Genomic DNA, 14,985 nt, shown 5'->3' with positions numbered 1-14,985 from the left:
AAAAGAAAATTGGTATCCTGCTCGCCATCCACAGTTTTACCTCATAGTGATCCTAAAATTACTAGCAGGAAAGGCCAGCTACTGAGATGTGATCACTGCTGATGTGGTCCTTGGCACCACTCTGGATCTTGTTGCTACAAATGATTCTCTCCCACTGTGGGTTCCCAAAAGGCTTCTACGAGGGTTATCAACATGCCCATCTGAATCCTCCATCTACTGATTAATTTTGTTTTCTACCATTTCCATTATGTGTGCTTTGTCAGGCTGATAAGGTTGTTTGAGATAAAGATATTTCAATTTTCAGAACCTTTCAATCACATCCTTCCTCTAGACAATAAGGTTCTTTTCCTAGGCCTCATTCTAGAGGCACTTACTCTCCCTCTACTGTTGGATACTATTTTCTTTCTTGTTCCATCGGCCCTGCAGGTCCAGGGAAGCAATACCAGGACTGGTGTGATCCCATTACTGGGACCTTGTATTAGAAATTATGAGTTGCCTTGTCTTCTTAGGATTTTTTTTTTTCCAGTTGGTATCTGGGAAGATTTCGAAGACAAAGTTGGGTTAACTCTCTGTAGTAGACCTATGTCTTCTAGATCTTTAGGGTTGTTCAGAAAGACAAAGATCAAATATTTCAAAAGAGGATAAATGACCAGGAGAGAACTGCCAGAAGAATCAAGACCACAAGGCAGTATGGGAGAAAAAGAAACTCATTTTGGGAAGCAGATGTGGCTCACGTGATTGGACTTCCACCTACCTATGGAAGGACTTGGGTTTGATCCCTGGGGCCTCCTGGTTAAAAAAAAAAAAAAAAGTGTGCTTACATGGCAAGCCAGTGCCCACGCCAGTGAGTCACACAGCAAGATAAAGACACAACAAATGAGAGATGAAGGGGAGAGTCAAGGTGAAGCACAGAAGAAACGAGGAACTGAGGTGGCTCAAGTGACAGGAAATCTCTCTCCACATCAGAGGTCCCCAGGATCAAATCCCAGTGAATCCTAGAGGAGAAAAATGAGAAGACAGAAAGAGAAACAGATACAGAAGATCACACAGTGAATGGACACAGACAGCAAAAAGCAGCAGGGCAGGGGAAGGGGGAGGGGAAAAAAAAGAAACTCATTGTATTGAATCTTTAAAGCCTGAAGGTATAGGTAGAGCAAATAGTATCCCCATTGTATAGATGAGAAAATCAAGGCTCAGGGAGACTGACTCATGAGAGGTATTGCCAGTAAATGGTAATGATAAGATTTGAAACCAGGTCTTTGACTTCAAAGCTGGTCCTCTTTCCAGGACACCCCACTATAAAATGCCAAGACTTAAAAAATGCATTTATTAATCTAGCAAGTAATTTTTGAGAGCATACCATGTGCCACGTTTCAGGTGCTAAAAATACAATGGCAGTTTTATAATAAAAAAAAACATTTTTAAATGCCAAATATATATATATATATATATATAAATAAATATAATGGCAAACAAAATAGACAAAGTCACCACCCTCAAGGAGCTTAATTCTAGATGGGGGTGTAGAAAAGAAGTCAATCAACATATAAATACATAACAATATCATGTAGTGGTACGTGCCACAAGGAAAAATGAAGCAGGCTAAAATTCAAGAATGACGAAAGTAGAATTTAACGGAAATTTTACAGAAAGTAGCAGGGAAGACCTGACTGCCAGAGGCAGCGCAGAAGGAAAAGCAATCTAGGCAACCCGAGTGCAAATGCTCTGGGCAAAAAAGGCTCAGTGTTTACAAAAGCACAAGGAAGCCAGAGCAGCTGGAGCAGAGGGAGGGAAAAGGCAAGCAGTGGACACATGCAGAGAAGCATTGATTCCCCAAGCACCTTTCTCAAACTGATGCACTCTCCCACAGGGCTAGACTGTCACTTGGACCGTTAAGAAATCAATTCGTTTAAATTCCGTTTAGTTCAACTCAAGCTTAACACATGTTCAAAGCTATGAAGACAACATGAAAGAGAGACTACTTTGTTAACCCAAGTTCTAGGTCAGTGTCTAAAATTCAGTTGGTGTATCTGGCTAAGAAAAATCCATAAATCACACCAACACCTTATTTTCATAAGGTATTTGAATGATTTGGAACAATTTTTATATCCACTGATTGTCTCATCTAACCCCTAGCATATTCCAGAAAGAAGCTGCCTTTATACAGACAGTTCAACTGAGGCTGGGATAGGATATGGAACCCAGGGACTGAACCGAGACTAGGACCCAGGTTTGCTGACTCCTGACTCAGTGTTCCTTCTATAAGAGCTCACATGGGCCCTAATTTGAAAGATTTCCCTGGTTAAAGAAAATAATCCTTTACAGAATATATGTGTAATCAATATTAATGCCCTAGATAGAAAAATACAGCTCTGTTAGATTTAGTCAATCCACATGGGTCTACCAGTATCAATCAGGGCCCAATCAGGAAAACAGAAACCACACCAGTTATTTTAACAGAGAATTCAATGTAGAGAATTAGTAACATAGACATTAGAGAACAAAAAGGCAAAAAGGGAATACTGTGATAACACATGGATGGTAAGTGCAGGAAGCAGCTTCTATCCCTAGGGTTAAAAGGGAAGAGGTTGGAGCTATTAGAACCTAGAGGCAGACCTCTGAGAAGGGAGTGCTGCCCAGCTGATGCTTGGAGGAAGAACTCACTATAAGGAACCTGGAAGGAGAAAAGAGAGATGACTTTTTCCTTCCTATTTACTTGTACCTGTTAAAGTCCCCCAGCAATGGTTCTTCCTCCTGGCAGTGGCAGCTGATTGCAATTTCTGGTCTTTTTCCCACTCCCAGAATAAACCTCCCCATTGCTGATCTAACTAAAGAGTTGTTGTTAATTTAAGAAATGTTACTGTTTCCAATGTCCTGTCTTGCAACATTTTTTTCCTATCAGGAATGCCATTATATCTGGCTGTTGGTTGAAATTTTGTTCAGCTCCTTTTATTTTTAAAAATTATATTCATTTAAAAAGTTAATTTCATATTTTTAATTTTCATACCTTTTATTAAGTTATATTCTCTTATTAAAAAGGTTAATTTCATAATTTATACCAGAGTCCATTTCACCATAAACTTGTCATCATCGGGTGTTCCATTTTTTCTTTTTTTTTTTTTTTTTAAAAGATTTATTTATTTATTTAATTTCCCCGCCTCCCCTGGTTGTCTGTTCTTGGTGTCTATTTGCTGCGTCTTGTTTCTTTGTCCGCTTCTGTTGTCGTCAGCGGCACGGGAAGTGTGGGCGGCGCCATTCCTGGGCAGGCTGCTCTTTCTTTTCACGCTGGGCGGCTTTCCTCACGGGCGCACTCCTTGCGCGTGGGGCTCCCCCACGCGGGGGACACCCTTGCGTGGCACGGCACTCCTTGCGCGCATCAGCACTGCGCATGGCCAGCTCCACACGGGTCAAGGAGGCCCGGGGTTTGAACCGCGGACCTCCCATAAGGTAGACGGACGCCCTAACCACTGGGCCAAAGTCCGTTTCCCATCCATTTTTTCTTTTTATGCTGAATATATTCTTGTTCTTCTGCAAACTAGGAACCATTACTTCATGGATTACATCATGAATCCTTGCTACCTGCATTTCACTGAATCTAAGATACCATCAATTATAAAGTGCACCCTTAGTTTATGTACCAGTAAGAAAGGGAAAAATACTTCCAATTAAACTATGATGCAATGATTTCTAATTACTTAGATATACTTATTGAAAGTGATGTGGGCTATGGGTGGCAGGCTCTTTGTCTCTTCAGAGATAACCTAAACTATCTGTGACCTGTGGGTGTGGGATGATGAAAGGTTGCAGTCCTGCCCTTGGTGAGCAGGAGACAGCTTAACAATGCAAGGTCTATAAACTTTAAGTATTCAGGGGAAATGCAAAGAAAATATGCTAAAAGCTTATCGAATGCCTGAGGTCCATGCTAAAAGCTTACTAAGATGTGGAAATATATGCTAATTCAAGCCTACTGAGAACTGAAACAAAAGGACCATTTGGCCTTTCCTCTCTGTATAAAAGGGACTAAAAAATCTTGTTCAGGGCTCGGGATTGAAACAGAAAGTTCCCGAGTCCGGCCGGCTGTCAATAATAAACCATTTTTCCTTCTCAAAATCATTCCTGAGTCCTGGCCTCTCTATACTCAAGTAATTGAACTTTTTCCTTCTCAAAATCATTCCTGAGTCCTGGCCTCTCTATACTCAAGTAATTGAACTTCTCTCAAATTCTACAACATTTCTGGCAACCGCGGCAGGACAACAAATGAAGGCCAGAGACGGTAGCATTTTGCTGCCCCTTCCAAATCCCCGAGGAAACCAGGAGGACTCAGGTGAACCCCAAATCTGGGTGCCCCTGGATTAAATTTAATCCAGAAAAGATGTGGGCTCCACCAGAATCTTCCCGACAAAAATCGAGGGCAATGGAAGGTCTGAAGAGAAAGATTCTGGGAACGAAAAAGAACTCCAAACATGGAAGAAGGTAAGACTCCCCAGGTGAGCACAGTCTGGAAGGTCCTAGCTTTAATTGCTAGGAAGGGGAGGCTGATCACCTCCCGAGAGAACCCTAGTGGCCCCAGAAAATTGGGGGGAAGCCGTTCTCTCTAGGCTTGGGAAAAAGGAGAAAAACCGGGGAAAAGCCCTGGTGTTTTGGGTTTGTCTAACTGCATGTTAGAATCTGGTACTAGTCTTATATCCACTAAAGGAGTGGAATCTTGATTTTAATAAAAAGGGCTATTTATAGGTTCAAGTCCTAATGTCCTGGAAATTGGTCTAGATTAAAAAAAAAACAAAACTTGGTTACAGGAAAATGGATCGGCTTTTCTGGTGGAGCTTGGTCTGGGTGTAAAGTTTAAACAGTGGAAAAAGTCTAGCTGAAATCTTTTGTTATGGTGCTAAATTGTGAATGAATTCGCTTTATACCAAATGTTAAGTGTTCTGAGGTTTGTGATGGCTGTGGGGGCAGCCATAGTGAAAATATATATAAACTTGTGGGTCAAATTAGTGACCTTTGTGCTTCTGTCTGTGTCAGCTCAATGCTAGTGTTGGAGTTGTGTCCTTACGTAAAGTAGAATTACAGCTGAGCTGGAGCCCTCCCTTGCCATTGGCAAGGGGGTGAAATAATTATGGGGCAAAACTGAGGAGTCTGGATGTTTGCCGAGTCTAGATGTTTGTGCATGCTCTGCTGTCTTGTCTCTGGTCTGGCCCTTTGCGGGGGCTTGGAGGCCATCTGTGTCTGCGCCATGTACCCAAGTTTGTTGGGGCTGCCCCAGTCAGGGTGGCTGAGTCCCCTGGAGAGTTGCTGAATTTGAGTAGGTTCTGTCTGCCCATTTTGGCCTGAAAGCTGGAAAGGGGGGAGCGGCTTGCCCCTTTCCAGTGAGTCCACACCTTCTATTCATAAGCTGCATTCCTGTTTGATTGTTGTGCACCCGACTGCGACTGCGGTGAAGGGGGTAAAAAGCAGAATCAGAATAAATGCAGTAAAGTTCCCTCCCTAGGGTGTCAAAGCCAAAATACCTTTGCATTCTGCCCAGGTTCTTAGAAGGTATTGTAGTAACTTTAAGTAAGAGAATGTGTTCTGTGAAGGTAAAATTTGTCTTAAGGGTATAAATAATTATTAAAAAAGCATTGTTTAAATTAAGGTATTTAAATGGCTAATTGCAGAAAGTCATTATTTAACAAAAACTGAATTGATAATAATAATAATAAAAGGCAATTTATAACAAACTTATTCAGCAGCCAGTCTCCCCTGCCAACTTGCTTCCAAAAAAACTGTTTCTGATATTACATGCTACTAAGTATTTAAAGTGAAGAAAAGTTCATTATTTTAACAAGCTTGTTTAGTATTAATGGCAATTATATGTTGTAAGAAGTTTGCCTGGTAACTTGGTATGTGGGATATATGGAGTGTGTTTTTATTGTTAAGGAAACAGAAGATGATTTTGTCCTAAGATAAAATGATTGATTATTGGAAAGAGTAGAGTGTGGGACAAAACCTAAATGAATACTGAAAGTGTAGAAGGTTTGTGGAAGGAAAATTTTTATGATTAAATTTAAGTAAAACCAGTATACAAAGAATATCTGTTTTATCAAATAGCTTCTTGTGCTTTAACCTCATCATTTCCTCAGTGTTTGAAAAAGAAGGAGTCTTCTCTTTTAAAAAACATTATATTGTAGAGATCAAATCCTGAAAAGTAGCCTTTTATTTCAAACTAACTGCAAGAGATTTATTTTTACCTTAAAAGAAAAACTAAAGTAATAGTTAATTTCATTTAATATGTTTGTTATAAGTCGAATAAAAGGTGTTTAAAGGTGTTACAAAATTAACAGTTTTTTTTAAAAATTAATAAAAACTGTAACTAAGTTAAAATCATTTACAAATGCATTTATATTATAAAACAGTAGAAAGATAATAACTGAAATTATAGCTGGGTGAATTTAGCCTGAAATTATTATTTAAGTGTAAACTTTAAACTTAACCTTTCCTTAGTTTATGGTTACTTCAAGCCTGACCTCACCCCTTGCCTTTGCCTATGGTTATTTCATAATAACTTCTGCCCCTACAGGCCAGAAAAGAGCTGGGACATCACTGTCTCCTGTCCTGGTATTAGTAACCCTTTCTCTCATGAATTCAAGTGTAAACTAAATAAATTGCTGCCTGATGGAATAAGGTTAAATGACCACTGGAGTTTTATTATCTCCAAAATCAAAAAGGGGGGTGGAGGGGGAGAAGTCTCCTGCCTTGACAGTCAGTGTTCCTAAGAGTGGCAATTCATGAGAGAAACCAGTCTGTCTCCCTGAGGCTTCAAATAGCCTCAGTAAATATATATAAAATTAATCTTGTTGCTTATCCAAAATTCTGCTAAATTCAAAGTAAAATATAAAGTTCTGAAACAAAAAAATAGTGCTAAAGCATTGAAAACATTTTGGTTACAATCCATTAAGAAAGAAAATTCTTGTGTAAAACTGCATAGTCATAGTATAAAACTGCACAGTCATAGTGCAAATTAAGGAGAGTTTGAAGAGTCTTTGAAATGTTTTGCAGTCACACTTGTTTTGTAAGAATTAGAAGTTTAAAGTAACTAAAGTTATGTTGTTGTGTCAAACTATTCATGTCTGCCTATTTGCTCAAATTGTTGAGGTTAAATATGCAGTTATAAGTAATATATATTTCGGGACCCCAAATTAAGCTAAACAGTATATAAAACAATGCAAATTATAAATAATATCAATGAGTTTTGTTTCTGTGTCTAACTCTTTGTGTCTGCCCATTTGCTCAGTGTATGTCTTCATACATCAGGATAATAATATCAAATTAACAAATGAAAATTCTTAAAAGAGCTCTATTCAAATTGTTAATTAAATATGCAGTTATATATGTAAATAAATATTCTTAAAGCCCAAATTAAACTAAGCAGGATGAAAAAGTCATAGAAATCTGATTATAGAAACAATTGGGAAAGGGCCTCCTCTTTGCAAGAGCTTTAAAGGCAAGACTAGGTGTGGCAGATTAAACCTATCTACCAGGCTAGGGAATTAAGAATCAGTTTGCCCTGTAATTTGCCAGTTTAAACCTTTTGTCAGCCATAAAATGTAAAAAAAGAAAGATTAGGTTAATTTTCACATTAAAAAAATGTTGATGTAACCTGGCGGCCTGCTGCCTCAGTCTCCCACTCCCGGGTTGGACAGCATTGGAGGAGACCAGTTTAGGCCAGTCCTATGGGCAGTGGGAGGATGCCCAAGAAGGAGCTAAGTCGGTGCCATTTCAGCACTAAATTCTATTCCTTATTTGACAAAAGGGAGCAGGTAAAAACTAAAATGGTTGGAATGTGATAGAGGAAGCAGTTAAATCACAAACTTTTGCATGGGAAAGTTAAATCTCAGATAAGATGTAACTTCTGAAGTATCCAATCTATGGAAAAACAGAGGAAGAGCTTGCATGCTAAGCTTAGGGGTATAAATTGTGTCATTTTTCTTTGTTCGGGGCACCAGCCATATCTGGCTCTGCGCCCCTTCTTGCAAGACTGAGAATAAATTCTTTTCTTCTCCACAATCTGGTGAGCCTTATTTTCTTCCAGAAGATTTCTTTCCAACAAAATAAAGGTAATTAGTGGCTCTATTAACAAATTTCAGTAAGTAAAGGAAAGTCCATAAAACTATGGAGAGATCTTTCATGGGTTATGATTTAAAATATTAAGTAATTGTGTAATGTGTTTTAAAACCAGGTAGTCAGTATGCTTTTAAATTATTAATTTTCATAACTTAAAGAAAAGAAGTTTTTAGCTTCCTGTAAGGGAAAAAGAGAACATTCCTTGCATAAACTATTATGGTTTCAATTTTATTTAACTTGAGTGTAATCTCCCATAGTTAATTTATAAACTAAATTAACATTATATATACAAAATCTTTAGAGTAATGAAAACTGTAAATTCACATTGGTGAAATTAGGCTAAAGGAAAAAGATTGTAGATATGCTCTCTTAAATAAATAGAGTAAATTTCTTTGGTAATTGTAATTTAATAAGTTTATTTAAACATGAGGTATCTAGTCAATGTGGTTATAGTCAATTATAAAGAGGTTGTAAAGCATCTGCCAAACTGAAAATGTTTAAATAGTTCTAGTTCTAGAAGTCATTGTTAACTAAAACTTAGATTGGTATTGGTAGCAGAAATAACTTAATGATAATAAAACCTGTCTGAAGGCCACCGCAAAGTACATATTTAAGTAAATGGTAATAAAAAGTTATCTTAATTCTATTGGAAATCTTCTGTTTTCATTTTAACAATGAAAAATAATATTTTTCTTCTATTACTAAAGTACCTACTGTTATCTTCATAGTAAAATTGTGTAAGTAAACAGTCATTTGATAAATGTGTTGCAATTAAGTTGTTTAAAATATATATAAAAACAAGGAATAAACTTTAACATTGTCAAACTCTTGTGCATTCAAACCAGGCCTTGAATACATTACAGGTGGCCTCTCCATGTGAGTTATTGGCTAGGCTGGTCACTGACCCCTCAATTAAAAATATTTGCTATATCAGCCTCTGGTTCTGCTCCTGAAGTCGATGGAAACTACGTTGCAGTTTCAAGCTCCTGCAGCAGCCAATAATGACTCGGTACAGCCAAGTGTACAATGGATATCACCTCCAGACTGGCACTGTTCCATAGTGCCAGAGAGCACTATGCACCAGGCTAGTAGAATACTGGAAATACTCTCTAAGATCAAGGATGCTGCAACTTGCTCACTGCGTTGAAGAACATGCTAAGTGGAGCCATGATACCAGGATACAGTAAGTGAAACTTAAACACAATTGGCATTATGGCCTGCTCTCATGGAGAGATAACATGTAAAGTATTACAAACCTGAAACTCAAAACTAATAATTGCAACTCTGAATCCTTATGCATTAAGTAATACATTAGTTAATATTAAGTGCTGTACTTTTATCCTGTACTAAATATATGCCTAATAATTATAACGTTATCTTTTCTATTTTGGATCAAGTGCAGAAGTATATTAGACATGTTAAATTCCTGGTAAAATCATTTTCTAAACCGTTAAAAACATGTCTATAGAATAAGGTGGCAGTCTCAGCCAGTCTCAGTCAACTTCTATATTCTACTGTACTCTGCTGTGTAGCAAAGGTGAAGCTTGCTTGCTGATGGTGAGTCACCTATTGAACAGGTCAAAATTGCTAGAAATTGTACAATTAAAACCAAGGTGTAAAAAAAACCTTTATTCTGTAGTTCTGATCACTCCCACATGTGAAAACGAAGAGAATTTCCAACTTAGTCTTCTAATCCTGAGTGAAGCCTGTTGCCCAAGGAGTGCCAGTTAACCACGAGCATGTGACAGAGCGAATGACTGCCAATCATTGAACAGCTTAGAATGTGTCTTCAGACAAAGCTAAATGTCTGTTGCAATTTCTCTCTAAAGATGAATAACTTAAAAAAGAATATATATGCTGTTTCCACCAGCTTTTAAGAAGTGCCATCTTTATAAGCACCTAACCTTGTCTACCTCTGTAATCCAATGTGTCCTCTTTTAAAAACGGGTATTCCAAATTTTTAATTAAGTTTGTTTCTTTCAGAGTGAACATCTTATTAACCATATGAAAACTTCATCCAACTTTGTACAGAATGCCAGATCCATCTTCCTCCAGTTAGAATAAATTAAGAGTTTTACACCTTATTAGGCAATGACTATAGCCCATGGCCAGCAGGAAGCAGTTACAGAAAAGAGATCCATCTCCCTTCAGCACCCCTTTTAAATTAAAGGTGTAAACTCTTCCAGGGTAAAATAAAATTAATGGATGGATCTGGAACCTGACTGGAAATCCATGTGAGCGCCAGGGGCCGCAGAATAACTGCAGGAGGCCCCCGCCCCAGGATTCTGCTGTCTAGAATGAAAACTTCTAAACTCTTAAAAACAGTCCTGGATGCTACACTAAAGATTGATAAATAATCAATCAAGACAACAGCCATCCACCTCATAGCTCCAACAATTATGCCAAAGCTTAGCAAGTTAAACTTTGGCAAAGGAGGGAAATGATGTGGGCTATGGGTGGCAGGCTCTTTGTCTCTTCAGAGATAACCTAAATTATCTGTGACTTGTGGGTGTGGGATGATGAAAGGTTGCAGTCCTGCCCTTGGTGAGCAGGAGACAGCTTAACAACGCAAGGTCTATAAACTTTAAGTATTCAGGGGAAATGCAAAGCAAATATGCTAAAAGCTTATCGAATGCCTGAGGTTCCATGCTAAAAGCTTACTAAGATGTGGAAATATATGCTAATTCAAGCCTATTGAGAACTGAAATAAAAGGACCATTTGGCCTTTCCTCTCTGTATAAAAGGTACTAAAAAATCTTGTTCGGGGCTCGGGATTGAAACAGAAAGTTCCCGAGTCCGGCCGGCCGGCTGTCAATAAACCATTTTTCCTTCTCAAAATCATTCCTGAGTCCTGGCCTCTCTATACTCAAGTAATTGAACTTCTCTCAAATTCTACAACAAAAGCACTTTTGGACTCACATCATCTATCATGCTTATACACATAGAAAGAAAATATAAGCAAAATAAAATAGATCCAGGGATTCCTAAAACTTCGTCACATTCTGATTCTTTTGAATCACTTTTTCACTCAATTATGTCCATGTTCTCCCATGCAATTTTTGTCCTTTGTGCCATCAAGAACATTGGTGGGTGCTCGCTTTGGCAGCACATATACTAAAACTGGAATGATACAGAGAAGATTAGCATGGCCCCTGCACAAGGATGACACACAAATTCGTGAAGTGTTCCATATTTTTTTATAAAAGAAAATAAAGGAAAAAAAAACACAAAAAAACAAAGAACGTTGGTGGGGAGGCAGATGAGACGCAATCAATTGGGCTCTGGTCTACTATATGGGAGGCCCTGGATTCATGTCCCAGGATATCCTTGTGAAGGGCTGGCCCACGCCCACAGAGTGGAGAGCTGGTGCAGCAAGATAATGCAACAAAGGGAGACAAGCAGATACAAAAGAACGCGCAGCGAATGGACACAGAGAACAGACAGCAAGCAAGTGGAAGGGGGGGATAAATAAATAAATCTTTAAAAAAAAAAGAATGCTGGTGATTCAGCATTTTATACTTAATTGGTGCAAAGTTTCTGTTTGGGGTGATGATAAAGTTTTGGGAATATACAGTGGTGATGATAACATTGTGAATGTAATGAACACTACTGAATTATTATCTGAACATGGTTAATGGGGGAAATTTCAGGTGGTATATAAGTTGCTAGAACAAAAATTTTAAAAAGGAAAAACAACCAGAAAACTGTACAACACAGTGAACCTAATATAAACTATAGACTACAGCTAATAGTACATTATAATTATATTCTCTCATCATTTGTAACAAAGGTATCATACCTTTGTTAAATGCAAAATGTTAAAAGTAAAATGGGGGAGGGTATATGGGAACTCTGTATTTTGTGCATGATTTTTCTGTAAAATCTATAACTTCTCTAATTTAAAAAAAAGACAAAAAATTACCCCAATTGGTTTTTTAAAAAAAACAACCTAAAATTCATTGGTACTGTGCTCTTAAGCTGGCTTGAAATTATGTAGAGCTAGTATATTTTTTACTCTTTCTTGACTCCCTGTCCCCACATCCCATTTTGTTCTTAGGGGTTTGTGATGCTTAGGCTATTGTGTCAACTCGGCCAGGTAATTGTGCCCAATTCTTTGGCTAAGCAAGCACTGGGCTAACTGTAATACAAGGGTATTTACAGACTTTAGTCACCATTGACTTACTGCAGTGGTAAATCATAGATAGCTGGTTATAATTACATCGATCAGGGAGATTGCCATCAGCAGTGAGTGACGCTTAACCCAATCGGTTGAATCCCTTAAAAGGGGAAGTGATTCCAGCATTGAGAGAGAATTTTCCAGCTCTTCTTTGGACAGCCAACATCTCCCAGAACTTGATAAGAATCTTCACTGGACTTTATCGGAGCTCCTGGTTGCAGCCTGAGGAATCTGGACTTGTGCATCCCCACGGCTGTGTGAGAGACTCTGATAAATCTCTTATTGTTGACAGATATCCCTTGTTGATTCTGTTTCTCTAGAGAATCCTGACTAATGCAGGGTTAAAATGACATTTTACTATTGTCTCTGGGGCTTTCTTTCAAGCTGTTGATGCCCATTCGGCAAGCTCAGTGCTGACACTTTTGATGTTTGTAAAATTGTGAACAAAGAAAATTATGCCAAGCCTGGCTCCTGGCCAACAGATATTTAAGGTATCATAAGTAGAACACACACAGATTTTGGAGATGTGCAAAAAGTGGGAGATGGTGGGGAGACAGCTGTGGCTCAAGCCATTGAGCTCCTTTTTACCATATGGAGGACCTGGGTTCCATCCCTGGGACCTCCTGGAAAAAAACCAAACAAACAAACAAAAAAGGGCAACCAGACAGGAGGAAATAAACAACCAAAAAGTGGATGACTGTGGTGCACCCCGTATAGCTTTCAACCTCTTATTTTCTGTGTTCACAGATACCTTAAAGAGTCAAGTCAGGCTCATTGAGGGAAAAGGTTACTCTGTGGATGTTTTCCTTCTCTGCTTAAAAAACATGAACAAGAGAGAATTGCCAGTGGAAGGATGGTGTATGAGAAATGTAAAATGAAATTTGGTACTGTCCTCACTCCAGATACTTGGAAAGACGGTACAAAGAAGAGCAAAGAAAGTGGTGGAAGAAAGCTGAATGAAAGCAAAGTTTTGACTTTTAAAAAAGCAAGATTTGATCCATATGAAAAGAATAAATTCTCTATGTGCGGAAGTTGTAATATTCTGTGTACAACCATTACTGTCAGGGCTGTGCCTACAAAAAGGGCATCTGTGGGGAAGCAGATGTACCTCAGTAGCGGAATGACTGCTTCCCATGTATGAGGTCCGGGTTCAATTCCTGGTACCTCGCATAAAAAAAGAGGGCAGCTGTGTAATGTATGAAAAAAAGTTTTGGATACCAGAAACCACAAGCAAACATCTGTCTAGTTGTATTGAAGTTTCTGGTTTTCTATATGGTTTTACTTTTTGCTTTGAATTTATAAGGCATAACACAGATGTTTATGTTAAAAGTAGCATGCTGTAAGACAAATAATTAATTTTAAACCAGGGAAGCTGATTGGTATTCATTCTTTTGCTCTGAAGAATTTCTGAACAGCAAAAACATAACTAGTCCTCTGCCTTAAATTGTTGTTTTCCTTATAAGCATTTTATCAAATTTGAATAAGTGACACATTTAATGAAAAAATTTTCCCAGTTCAAAAGAATAAAAATTAGACTTTTAAAGCATTAAAAAAGAGAGAGAGACATTAGAAACAATATCCAAAGTGAGCTGACCAAAGCAGAAGCAAGGCCATTTCTAACTTCTGAGGCATTTTCCCAAAACAGCAACCGCAAGCTACCTCCCAGCATTTGGCCAAACCTTGATTTAAAAGCACTGTTTCCATTGATTCCTGGTCAGCCAATTTCCTGGACAGGTTGTAGTTAATCTGGCCTTATGGTCAGAGTTAGAAAATAGGGGAGTGGATGTGGCTCAAGCAGTCGGGTGTCCACCTCCCACATGGGGGGTCCCAGGTTCTGTTCCAGATACCTCCTAAAGAAGATGAGCAGACAGTGAGGAGACGGACAAGGGAGCCAACTTGGGGGAGATAAAAAATAAAATAAATATGTAGATTATTTTAAAAAAAAATAAAGTAAAAGGTTTTTTGTTGTTGTTGTTGTAATAAGGGTTAAGAGTATAAAGTATAAAATAAGAAAGAATTGAGTTCCAGACCAGATTCTTGTTCACTTGAGAGCTTGGGCAAATTATGTCTCCTCTCAGAATCACAGTTTCTTCTCTGTAAAAGGAAGTTGAGGGAAGCGGATATGGCACAACCACTTGGGTGCCCACCTACCACACGAGAGGTCCTGGGTTCAGTCTGGTGCCTCCTAAAAGAAGATGAGCAGTTGCTGCCCCTGCCACAACAGAGGTAGACACTGCTGCCAACAGAGCTCGACTTCACCCTTCCGCCACCCCCCAGCAAGCAGAGGCTACAAGCCAGCAGACACCACAGCCCACAGGGAGAGATGTGGCTCAGTCTGTTGGGCACTCTCAGGTGCAAAGTCCCGAGTTCGATTTCCATGCCTCCTGGAGAAGGCAATCAAACAATGAGCAAATGAGAGTACCATTTGGGAGAAGCAGGGGATAAAGAAAGAAAAATAAAGTAAATTTTTAAAAATCTTTAAAAAAAGGGTGAGTATAACATCTATCTCCCAGGGTTATTGTGAGAATGAAAGAGATAATCTATGTAAAAAATTAATAGTTAACACTCAGTAGTTATTACAGGCTTAGGTACTATGCAAAGGGTTTTTAAGGTATTATCTAATCATAAAGTGCTTATAAGATTCCTGTTACATAATAAATGCTCAAAATTCTGACTTATAAGCATATCATAGGCTATCACCTACCTAC

At 38.5% G+C, this 14,985-nt stretch overlaps 1 protein-coding gene and 1 non-coding gene across 2 annotated transcripts in view; one reads left to right on the top strand and one right to left on the bottom strand.

The window, feature by feature from the left end:
• TMEM231 (transmembrane protein 231) overlaps nt 1–14,985 on the bottom strand; it is a 36,435-nt gene that overhangs the window by 7,600 nt on the left and 13,850 nt on the right. The window lies entirely within an intron of this gene.
• Nucleotides 11,191–11,297, top strand: LOC111767198 (U6 spliceosomal RNA). Its single transcript, XR_002799083.1, has one exon. It is a non-coding gene; the product is annotated as a U6 spliceosomal RNA (small nuclear RNA).

Source organism: Dasypus novemcinctus, chromosome 18, assembly GCF_030445035.2.
Source record: "Dasypus novemcinctus isolate mDasNov1 chromosome 18, mDasNov1.1.hap2, whole genome shotgun sequence".
NCBI classification, from domain to species: domain Eukaryota; kingdom Metazoa; phylum Chordata; class Mammalia; order Cingulata; family Dasypodidae; genus Dasypus; species Dasypus novemcinctus.
Note: the sequence above shows the minus strand (reverse complement) of the source record. Positions and strands in the feature narration are given on the sequence as shown.